Below are 13,120 nucleotides of genomic sequence, written 5' to 3' on the forward strand. Positions count from 1 at the left end.
GCTACTTGAAAGCGCAAGCACATCTTAAGAATTGTACATACACAGTAAGAAAAGATAAATCCGTTCATGAGTTATTGTATGTAGCAGAGCGTTGATCATTGTGTAGTACTTCCCTTGTGCCATTAGATAATGCTTTGGTATGCATTGATTCTTAGATTTATCTTCATGGAGCCCCTACAGATCCATAGTTTGAAGTTTTAGGCGCTCTGTGTACTGCTATATGAAGCTACCTGTAAGCACCACATTGCAGGAATGTTCTTCTTTAGTATTATAATTAGTAATAAGGGGGCACCACGGACCGTGGGATAACACCAGGACCTGCACAGTAATGAACATGCACAAAGAAAAAACAGACTAGGTCCTATAAGAAGGGGATCACCACAATATGTATATGGCAAAGGTATAAACACAGCTTTATTGAAATACACACAAAAAAGGGGTGACAAACACATTTACATTTAAAAACATTTAAAAAGCATAATAATGCTATACACAACAGCCCCTAGTACGGCCGTAACCCACATTGGACTCAAACAATATACAGTCATGGCCAAAAGTTTTGAGAATGACACCAAAATTATATTTTCACATGATCTGCTGCCCTCTGGTTTTTATTAGTGTTTGTCTGATGTTTATATCACATACAGAAATATAATTGCAATCATATTATGAGTACCAATAGGTTATATTGACAGTTAGAATGAGTTAATGCAGCAAGTCAATATTTGCAGTGTTGACCCTTCTTCTTCAAGACCTCTGCAATTCTCCCTGGCATGCTCTCAATCAACTTCTGGACCAAATCCTGACTGATAGTAGTCCATTCTTGCATAATCAATGCTTGCATTTTGCCAGAATTTGTTGGTTTTTGTTTGTCCACTCGTCTCTTGATGATTGACCACAAGTTCTCAATGGGATTAAGATCTGGGGAGTTTCCAGGCCATGGACCCCAAATCTCTATGTTTTGTTCCATGACCCATTTAGTTATCACCTTTGCTTTATGGCAAGGTGCTCCATCATGCTGGAAAAGGCATTGTTGGGTGCCAAACTGCTCTTAGACGGTTGGGAGAAGTTGCTCTTGGAGGACATTCTGGTACCATTCTTTATTCATGGCTGTGTTTTTAGGCAAGACTGTGAGTGAGCCGATTCCCTTGGCTGAGAAGCAACCCCACACATGAATGGTTTCAGGATGCTTTACAGTTGGCATGAGACAAGACTGGTGGTAGCGCTCTCCTCTTCTTCACCGAATAAGCTGTTTTCCAGATGTCCCAAACAATCGAAAAGGGGATTCATCAGAGAAAATGACTTTGCCCCAGTCCTCAGCAGTCCGCTCCCTGTACCTTTTGCAGAATATCAGTCGGTCCCTGATGTTTTTTCTGGAGAGAAGTGGCTTCTTTGCTGCCCTCCTTGAAACCAGGCCTTGCTCAAAGACTCTCCGCCTCACAGTGCGTGCAGAAGCCCTCACACCAGCCTGCTGCCATTCCTGAGCAAGCTCGGCAATGCTGGTAGTCCGATCCCGCAGCTGAAACAGTTTTAAGATACGGTCCTGGCGCTTGCTGGTCTTTCTTGGGCGCCCTGGAGCCTTTTTGACAACAATGGAAGCTCTCTCCTTGAAGTTCTTGATGATGTGATAGATTGTTGACTGAGGTGCAATCTTTGTAGCTGCGATACTCTTCCCTGTTAGGCCATTTTTGTGCAGTGCAATGATGGCTGCACGTGTTTCTTTAGAGATAACCATGGTTAACTGAAGAGAAACAATGATACCAAGCACCAGCCTCCTTTTAAAGTGTCCAGTGATGTCATTCTTACTTAATCATGACTGATTGATCGCCAGCCCTTTCCTCATCAACACCCACACCTGTGTTAATGGATCAATCACTAAAACTATGTTAGCTGCTCCTTTTAAGGCAGGACTGCAATGATGTTCAAATGTGTTTTGGGGGTTAAAGTTCATTTTCTGGGCAAATATTGACTTTGCAAGTACAGTAATTGCTGTTAAGCTGATCACTCTGACATTCAGGAGTATATGCAAATTGCCATTAGAAAAAATGAAGCAGTAGACTTTGGAAAAATTAATATTTGTCTCTTTCTCAAAATTTTTGTCCATGACTGTAGCTACATATACAATATGTTATCACACAAACCAACCTGGCCATAATGTGGTACATGTAGGTTCGGTTCTTTATTTTGAACCTACCTAGAGCGCAGGGATTGATATATTGGTGTGAGCTTCACAGTTTGCTACTGCTACATATATCTTCTAATCTACTATCAGTGTTTTGTACATATTTATATTATCCGGGGGAGTGCCAAGGTAGTTTGGCCTACATGAGGGCCGGTGGCCCAGGACCCCGCGCTCTGAGGGGGCCCATCCGGAACTACGCTACTGTAACTGTATCGGCGTGCACAGCGCGCCGATACAGTTACATTCTTTGGCAGAGCAGGGAGACATGATCTCCCTGCTCTGCCACCGGCCGCTGTGTGGCCCCTGAGGAGGCGGTGGGGGGCCCTGTGCCAGCAGTGGGCCCCCCACCTGTCATTGTAGGGTCAGCTTGATGAGAGAGGGAGCATTACGCTCCTTCTCCCATCATCCCCCTGTCAGCGTCTGACGTCACCGACGCTGACACTGACAGGGTGCGATGATGTCAGTACCTGGCGCCCGCTGTCAGGAGATGAGCGGGCGCTTAGGGCACCGCGGGAACAAAGAGGAGGAAAGGTGAGTATTGCTTTTTTTATCGAGTGCATTACACTATACAGGCTGCCTAATGGGGGTCCAATATACTATACAGGCTGCCTAATAGGGTTGCATTATACTGTACTGGCTGACTAATGGGGTGCATTATACTATGTTGACTGCCTAATGGGGGTGCATTATATGTACAGTCTGCCTAATAGGGGTGCAATATACTATACAGACTTCTTAATGGGGGTGCATTATATTGCACAGGCTGCCTAATGGGGTACTATTATACTTTACAGGCTGCCTAATGGGAGTGCATTATACTATACAGGCTGCCTAATGGGACTGCATTATACTATACAGGCCAATGGGGAGTATATTATACTATACAAGCCAATGGGGAGTGCAGTATACTATACAGGCCTATGGGGGTGCATTATACTATACAGGCAGCCTAATGGGGGTGCAATATACTATACAGACTGTCTAATGTGGGTGCATTATACTATACAGGCTGCCTAACGGGAGTGCATTATACTATACAGGCTGCCTAATGGGGGTGCATTATACTATACAGGCTGCCTAATGGGGGGGCATTATACTATACAGACTGCCTAATGGGGGTGCATTATACAATACAGGCCTATGGAGAGTGCATTGTACTATACAGGCTGCCTAATGGGGGTGCATTATACTATACAGGCCTATGGGGAGTGCATTATACTATACAGGCCAATGGGGAGAGCAGTATACTATACAGGCCTATGGGGGTGCATTATACTATACAGGCTGCCTAATGGGGGTGCAATATACTATACAGGCTGCCTAATGGGAGTGCATTGTACTATACAGGCTGCCTAATGGGAGTGCATTATACTATACAGGCTGCCTAATGGGGGTGCATTATACTATACAGGCCTATGGACAGTGCATTATACTATGCAGGCCAATGGGGAGTGCATTATACTATACAGGCCAATGGGGAGTGCAGGATACTATACAGGCCTATGGGGGTGCATTATACTATACAGGCTGCCTAATGGGGGTGCAATATACTATACAGACTACCTAATGGGGGTGCATTATACTATACAGGCTGCCTAATGGGGGTGCATTATACTATACAGACTGCCTAATGGGGCAGCATTATACTATACAGGCTTATGGGGAGTGCATTATACTATACAGGCTGCCTAATGGGGGTGCATTATACTCTAAAGGCCTATGGGGAGTGCATTATAGTATACAGGACAATGGGAAGTGCATTATACTATACAGGCTAATGGGGAGAGCAGTATACTATACAGGTCTTTGGGGGTGCATTATACTATACAGGCTGCCTAATGGGGGTGAAATATACCATACAGACTGCCTAATGGGGGTGCATTATACTATACAGGCTGCCTAATGGGAGTGCATTATACTATACAGGCTGCCTAATGGGAGTGCATTATACTATACAGGCTGCCTAATGGGAGTGCATTATACTATACAGGCTGCCTAATGGGGGTGCATTATACTATACAGACTGCCTAATGGGAGTGCATTATACTATACAGGCCAATGGGGAGTGCATTATACTATGCAGGCCTATGGGGAGTGCATTATACTATACAGGCCAATGGGGAGTGCATTATACTATACAGGCCAATGGGGGTGCATTATGGTTCTTATATGGATCCCCATGGCTTCTATGTAAGCCCCTGATGAGTATAAAGGTTTATTTTCTTTTATACATTACAGAACAATGGCAGTACAGGAGACAAATATATACCAGGATGGGGCCCCGGATAGTTACGCCACTGAGGTCAGACTATACAACATTGCAACAAAGCTACAGTATAGTGTGCGAAATGAATAGGGAAAATGTGAATTTGGGTGGAAAATATTTTGGCTTGAGGGGGGCCCCATTTGAAAGTTCGTATCGGGGCCCATAACTTTGTAGTTACACCACTGGCGAGTGGCTACATCTAAGTAAAGTGTATATTTTACCTAGTATAGTCTGATTTAATCTAAGCCATCTACAGATGGTTTATTGGACTGGTCCAGGTACAACTGTATTTTTAGACCTTTGTTTTCTCATGTTTAGAATTTCCCTCGGATTCATAGGGGAGGAGTAGGGGCTGCAGATCAGATAATGTGACAATGTGAACATTTCCACAATGGGTGGCTGCTGAACTTTTAAATGTTTTTCTTTCCCCTAATCATCTTATAAGGGAGCTTGTCACAATATTTCAGGCAGTGATTTAGCTGAGCCCATGCGTGTTACAAGCTCCACGGACTCTTGATAGTTCATCTTGTAGAAATGCTGAACAGGTTAGTTGGATAAACAGATTCATAGATGTATATACATTTACCATCACGTCTATTTGTATGTAGACTTTGTGTTAATTGTGTGTTATGCAATAGTTTCTTCAGGATAAATACTTGTGATTACATGGTTTGTCACATACATCAAAAAGTTTGTGTGCAAGGAACATTTGGAAACTCTTCCGTAATAAGTGGATAGGTCTGTGTGTGTGATTATCCATATAATACTCACAATACACTAGGATGTATTTTTGCATAGCAAGTGTTTTATCTCTACTGTACTGTACATGCCGGGGATCAGTCTTATTAATTCCACAGTGGGCGAGGTGTAGTCATGCTCTCATTGGTCTAAAGTGGGTAACATGTATAGAATGAAATATATAAATTAGTATATCACCTTAATGGATGTAGCAGTAATATATATGACAACAATAAACTGATCCAGGAAAGGTCAAGATGTTCTAAAACTAAACAACATACATAATGACTCGCTTTCCTGCTGTTCTTCCTACGCTGTTCTTTGTTTTTTCTATTATGTCTTAAATGCGATAGAAAATTATATAAATTACAGTCATGAGATGAAATCTAAATTAGCCGTTCCTATGCTCTTGTTATTGCAATACATTAAGTTCAGGCATTTTGAGTCATCCCTATTTCGTAGCTTACAGGTTTCTATCCCAACACACTTTGAAAGACTCTAGAAATGGTCCCTCAACGAAGAGCTAGATCTCTGATGTCTATATTATTATACAGAACCCTGATGGAAATTCCTTGACTAGGCATCCATATATGCTCAAAGGGGTAGAGCCCTAAGTGATGCCGATTGGAGATTTGTATGGTCGAGAGCAGCCATTTTGACATCTTGTATGACTTATTAATAGATTCAATTCAAGATCCTTCACTTCTAGTACCACACTCCTGATCTTCTACATAAATTGGCTCCAACTATTTCCCCGTGTGCAGATGTACCTTGTTGGCAGGATCTATATTCCACCTATTCTGGGTCTGCTTCGTTATAAGACCATTCTGGACAAATGTGCAAACTTTGATTAAACAGTTCTGTGATCAAGACATATCGTTAGATCCTCAACACTTTTTACTTAATATTTTCCCACACAATATATCTAAAAGAACCGTTAGGCTTCTCGTACACATATTGACAGCTGCAAGATGTTTGATAGCTTCTCATTGGAAACATACTTCCCTGCGTCTATATATGACTTCAACACTAAGATCAAAGATATTAGAAATTTGTAATGTTGCACTGCTCTGAATCAATAAAAGGTCAAGAGATTCAACTTCATTTAGTCTCCATGGGACACCTTTTGGGTACGTCTCAGTGTTTAGGAACCTTATTCACTAGGTCATATCCTCTAATCCTTTAACGCCTAACACCCTTCTTCATCCTCTTACTCTTCTGTCTATTTGCATGTCTCACATGTATTCCTCTTATTCTTTATTTTGTTATATAGATATATATCTACTATACAATTGTCTAAGGGTCACTTCCGTCTTTCTGTCTGTCTTTCTGTCTGTCATGGAAATCCCGCGTCGCTTATTGGTCACGGCCAGCTGGCCGCAACCACTCAGCAATGGGCACAGTCCGGCTGCGAAATGGCCGCTCCCTATTCCCCTGCAGTCAGTGCCCCTCCATACTCCCCCCCCCCCAGTCAGCGCCCACATAGCGTTAAAAGGACTGCCTTATACCGTGGCATAATGCGGTGTAAGGCAGTCCGTTAACGCTGCCATTAACCCTCTGTGTGACCAACTTTTTACTATTGATACCAATAGTAAAAACATATAATGTTAACCCCTTCCCGACCTGTGACACAGCGTATGCGTCATGAAAGTCGGTGCCAATCCGACCTGTGACGCATATGCTGTGTCACAGAAAGATCGCGTCCCTGCAGGCCGGGTGAAAGGGTTAACTCCCATTTCACCCGATCTGCAGGGACAGGGGGAGTGGTAGTTTAGCCCAGGGGGGGTGGCTTCACCCCCCCGTGGCTACGATCGCTCTGATTGGCTGTTGAAAGTGAAACTGCCAATCAGAGCGATTTGTAATATTTCACCTAAAAAACTGGTGAAATATTACAATCCAGCCATGGCCGATGCTGCAATATCATCGGCCATGGCTGGAAACACTGATGTGCCCCCACCCCACCCCACCGATCGCCCCCCCCCCACCCCCCGATCTGTGGTCCGCTCCCCTCCGTCCTGTGCTCCGCTCCCCCGTCCTCCTGTCCACTCCCCCCGTGCTCCAATCACACCCCCGTGCTCCAATCAAACCCCCCCGCACTCCGATCACCCCCCCCGCACAGCGATCCCCCCCGTGCTCTGATTCCCCCCCCATGCTCCGATCCACCCCCCTGCACAGCGATCCCCCACCCCGTGCTCCAATCCACCCCCCGTGTTCCGATCCACCCCCCCATGCTCCGATCCACCCCCCCCCCCCCGTGCTCCGACGCTCCCCCCGTGCCCTGATCTCCCCCCCCCTTATACTTACCTCCCGGGATCCGTCCGACTTCTTTCCTGGGCGCCGCCATCTTCCAAAATGGCGGGCGCATGTGCAGTGCGCCCGCCGAATCTGCCGGCCAGCAGATTCGTTCCAAAGTGAGTTTTGATCACTGAGATATATCCTATCTCAGTGGTCAAAATAAAAAAAATAGTAAATGACCTCCCTCCCCCCCCCCCCCCCTTTGTCACCCCCATAGGTAGGGACAATAAAAAAATAAAGAATTTTTTTTTTTTACACTAAGGTAATAATAGGGTTAGGGTTAGGGGTAGGGTTAGGGGTAGGGGTAGGGGTAGGGTTAGGGGTAGGGTTAGGGGTAGGGCTAGGGTTAGGGTTAGGGTTTCGGTATGTGCACACGTATTCTGTTCCTCTGCGGATTTTTCCGCTGCGGATTTGATAAATCCGCAGTGCTAAACCGCTGTGGATTTATCGTGGATTTACCGCGGTTTTTCTGCGCATTTCACTGCGGTTTTACAACTGCGATTTTCTATTGGAGCAGTTGTAAAACCGCTGCGGAATCCGCAGAAAGAAGTGACATGCTGTGGAATATAAACCGCTGCGTTTCCGTGCAGTTTTTCCGCAGCATGTGTACAGCGATTTTTGTTTACCATAGGTTTACATTGAACTGTAAACTCATGGGAAACTGCTGTGGATCTGCAGCGTTTTCCGCAGCGTGTGCACATACCTTTAGAATTAGGCTATGTGCACACGGTGCGGATTTTGCTGCGGATCTGCAGCGGATTGGCCGCTGCAGATTCGCAGCAGTGTTCCATCAGGTTTGCAGTTCCATGTAAACATATGGAAAACCAAATCCGCTGTGCCCATGGTGCGGAAAATACCACGCGGAAATGCTGCGTTGTATTTTCCGCAGCATGTCAATTCTTTGTGCGGATTCCGCAGCATTTTACACCTGTTCCTCAATAGGAATCCACAGGTGAAATCCGCACAAAAAACACTGGAAATCCACGGTAAATCCGCAGGTAAAACGCAGTGCCTTTTACCCGCGGATTTTTCAAAAATGGTGCGGAAATATCTCACACGAATCCGCAACGTGGGCACATAGCCTTAGGGTTAGGGTTGGAATTAGGGTTGTGGTTAGGGGTGTGATTAGGGTTATGGCTACAGTTGGGATTAGGGTTAGGGGTGTGTTGGGGTTAGTGTTGGAGTTAGAATTGAGGGGTTTCCACTGTTTAGGCACATCAGGGGTCTCCAAACGCAACATGGCGCCACCATTGATACCAGCCAATCTTGTATTCATAAAGTCAAATGGTGCTCCCTCAATTCCGAGCCCCGACGTGCGCCCAAACAGTGGTTTACCCCCACATATGGGGTACCAGCATACTCAGGACAAACTGCGCAACAATTACTGGGGTCCAATTTCTCCTGTTACCCTTGTGAAAATAAAAAAATGCTTGCTAAAACATAATTTTTGAGGAAAGAAAAATTATTTTTTATTTTCACGGCTCTGCGTTGTAAACGTCTGTGAAACACTTGGGAGTTCAAAGTGCTCACCACATATCTAGATAAGTTCCTTGCGGGGTCTAGTTTCTAAAATGGGGTCACTTGTGGGGGGTTTCTACTGTTTAGGCACACCAGGGGCTCTGCAAACGCAACGTGACGTCCGCAGACCATTCCATCAAAGTCTGCATTTCAAAAGTCACTACTTCCCTTCGGAGCCCCGACGTGTGCCCAAACAGTGGTTTACCCCCACACATGGGGTATCAGCGTACTCAGGACAAACTGGACAACAACTTTTGTGATCCAATTTCTCCTGTAACCCTTGGGAAAATAAAAAATTCTGGGCTAAAAAATTAATTTTGAGGAAAGAAAATGTATTTATTATTTTCACGGCTCTGTCTTATAAACTTCTGTAAAGCACTTGGGGGTTGAAAGTGCTCACCACATATCTAGATAAGTTCCTTTGGGGGTCTAGTTTCCAAAATGGGGTCATTTGTGGGGGGTTTCTACTGTTTAGGCACACCAGGGGCTCTGCAAACGCAACGTGACGCCCGCAGACCATTCCATCAAAGTCTGCATTTCAAAAGTCACTACTTCCCTTCGGAGCCCCGACGTGTGCCCAAACAGTGGTTTACCCCCACACATGGGGTATCAGCGTACTCAGGAGAAACTGGACAACAACTTTTGTGGTCCAATTTCTCCTGTAACCCTTGGGAAAATAAAAAATTCTGGGCTAAAAAATTATTTTTGAGGAAAGAAAACGTATTTATTATTTTCACGGCTCTGTGTTATAAACTTCTGTAAAGCACTTGGGGGTTGAAAGTGCTCACCACATATCTAGATAAGTTCCTTTGGGGGTCTAGTTTCCAAAATGGGGTCATTTGTGGGGGGTTTCTACTGTTTAGGCACACCAGGGGCTCTGCAAACGCAACGTGACGCCCGCAGACCATTCCATCAAAGTCTGCATTTCAAAATGTCAATACTTCACTTCCGAGCCCCAGCATGTGCCTAAACAGTGGTTTACCCCCACATATGGGGTATCAGCGTACTCAGGAGAAACTGGACAACAACTTTTGGGGTCAAATTTCTCCTGTTACCCTTGGGAAAATAAAAAATAGCGGGCTAAAAAATCATTTTTGAGAAAAGAATTTTTTTTTTTAAATTTTCATGGCTCTGCGTTATAAACTTCTGTGAAGCACTTGAGGGTTCAAAGTGCTCACCACACATCTAGATTAGTTCCTTTGGGGGTCTAGTTTCCAAAATGGGGTCATTTGTGGGGGATCTCCAATGTTTAGGCACACAGGGGCTCTCCAAACGCGACATGGTGTCCGCTAATGATTGGAGCTAATTTTCCATTTAAAAAGCCAAATGGCGTGCCTTCCCTTCTGAGCCCTGCCGTGCGCCCAAACAGTGGTTTACCCCCACATATGGGGTATCTGCGTACTCAGGACAAACTGGACAACAACATTTGTGGTCCAATTTCTCCTATTACCATTGGCAAAATAGGAAATTCCAGGCTAAAAAATCATTTTTGAGGAAAGAAAAATTATTTTTTATTTTCATGGCTCTGCATTATAAACTTCTGTGAAGCACCTAGGGGTTTAAAGTGCTCAGTATGCATCTAGATAAGTTCCTTGGGGGGTCTAGTTTCCAAAATGGGGTCACTTGTGGGGGAGCTCCAATGCATAGGCACACAGGGGCTCTCCAAACGCGACATGGTGTCCGCTAACAATTGGAGCTAATTTTCCATTCAAAAAGTCAAAAGGCGCGCCTTCCCTTCCGAGCCCTGCCGTGTGCCCAAACAGTGGTTTACCCCCACATATGAGGTATCGGCGTACTCGGGAGAAATTGCTCAACAAATTTTAGGATCCATTTTATCCTATTGCCCATGTGAAAATGAAAAAATTGAGGCGAAAATAAATTTTTTGTGAAAAAAAAGTACTTTTTCATTTTTACGGATCAATTTGTGAAGCACCTGAGGGTTTAAAGTGCTCACTAGGCATCTAGATAAGTTCCTTGGGGGGTCCAGTTTCCAAAATGGGGTCACTTGTGGGGGAGCTCCAATGTTTAGGCACACAGGGTCTCTCCAAATGCGACATGGTGTCCGCTAACGATGGAGATAATTTTTCATTCAAAAAGTCAAATGGCGCTCCTTCCCTTCCGAGCCTTACCATGTGCCCAAACAGTGGTTTACCTCCACATGTGAGGTATCAATGTACTCAGGAGAAATTGCCCAACAAATTTTAGGATCCATTTTATCCTGTTGTCCATGTGAAAATGAAAAAATTGAGGCTAAAAGAATTTTTTTGTGAAAAAAAAGTACTTTTTCATTTTTACGGATAAATTTGTGAAGCACCTGGGGGTTCAAAGGGCTCACTATGCATGTAGATAAGTTCCTTGGGGCGTCTAGTTTCCAAAATGGGGTCACTTGTGGGGGAGCTCCAATTTTTAGGCACACGGGGGCTCTCCAAACGTGACATGGTGTCCGCTAAAGAGTGCAGCCAATTTTTCATTCAAAAAGTCAAATGGCGCTCCTTCCCTTCCAAGCCCTGCCGTGCGCCCAAACAGTGGTTTACCCCCACATATGAGGTATCAGCGTACTCAGGACAAATTGGACAACAACTTTCGTGGTTCAGTTTCTCCTTTTACCATTGGGAAAATAAAAAAATTGTTGCTGAAAAATCATTTTTGTGACTAAAAAGTTAAATGTTCATTTTTTCCTTCCATTTTGCTTCTGCTGCTGTGAAGCACCTGAAGGGTTAATAAACTTCTTGAATGTGGTTTTGTGCACCTTGAGGGGTGCAGTTTTTAGAATGGTGTCACTTTTGGGTATTTTCAGCCATATAGACCCCTCAAACTGACTTCAAATGTCCCTAAAAAAAATGGTTTTGTAAATTTCGTTGTAAAAATGAGAAATCGCTGGTCAAATTTTAACCCTTATAACTTCCTAGCAACAAAAAATTTTGTTTCCAAAATTGTGCTGATGTAAAGTAGACATGTGGGAAATGTTATTTATTAACTATTTTGTGTCACATAACTCTCTGGTTTAACAGAATAAAAATTCAAAATGTGAAAATTGCGAAATTTTCAAAATTTTCGCCAAATTTCCATTTTTATCACAAATAAACACAGAATTTATTGACCTAAATTTACCACTAACATGAAGCCCAATATGTCACGAAAAAACAATCTCAGAACCGCTAGGATCCATTGAAGCGTTCCTGAGTTATTACCTCATAAAGGGACACTGGTCAGAATTGCAAAAAACGGCAAGGTCTTTAAGGTCAAAATAGGCTGGGTCATGAAGGGGTTAAAAATAATTTTAAAAAATTAAAAAATCATTATATACTCACCCTCCGACGGCCCCCGGATCCAGACCAGGCCTTTCCCGCTCCTCTCGCGCCGCTTCGGTCGCAATAATGCATTGCGGCAATGAACGGAGATGACGTCGCGGTTTTGCGAGACCGCTATATCATCACGTGTTATTGCCGCTTGGGATCGGAGCGGCGCGCGAGGAGCGGGAAAGGCCTGGGAGGGATCCGGGGGCCGTCAGAGGGTGAGTATATAACTATTTTTTATTTTAATTCTTTTTTTAACAGGGATATGGTGCCCACATTGCTATATACTGCGTGAGCTGTGTTACATACTATGTGGGCAGTGTTATATACTGCATGGGCTGTGTTATATACTACTTGGGCTGTGTTATATACTGTGTTGGCTGTGTAATATAGTATGTCGGCTGTGCAATATAATACATGGCTGTGCTATATACTACGTGGCTGTGTAATATACTACATGGCTGTGTGATATACTGTGTAGCCTGTGCTATATACTGCGTGGGCTGTGTTATATACTGTGTCGGCTCTGCAATATACTGCATCGGCTGTGCAATATACTACATGGTTGTGCAATATACTACATGGGCTGTGCTACATACTATGTGGCTGTGCTATATACTATGTGGGCTGTGCTATATACTATGTGGCTGCGCAATATACTACGTGGCTGCGCAATATACTACATGGCTGTGCAATATACTACATGGCTGTGCAATATACTTCGTGGCTGTGCAATATACTACTTGGTTGTGCAATATACTATGTGGGACTTCGTGGGCTGTGTTATATACTGCATGGGCTGTGTTATATACTACGTCGCTGTGC

General features: G+C 44.2%; 1 protein-coding gene across 4 annotated transcripts in view; it reads left to right on the plus strand.

The window, feature by feature from the left end:
• PTPRR (protein tyrosine phosphatase receptor type R) overlaps positions 1-13,120 on the plus strand; it is a 419,872-nt gene that overhangs the window by 359,096 nt on the left and 47,656 nt on the right. The window lies entirely within an intron of this gene.

Source organism: Ranitomeya imitator, chromosome 4 (genome assembly GCF_032444005.1).
Source record: "Ranitomeya imitator isolate aRanImi1 chromosome 4, aRanImi1.pri, whole genome shotgun sequence".
NCBI lineage: Eukaryota > Metazoa > Chordata > Amphibia > Anura > Dendrobatidae > Ranitomeya > Ranitomeya imitator.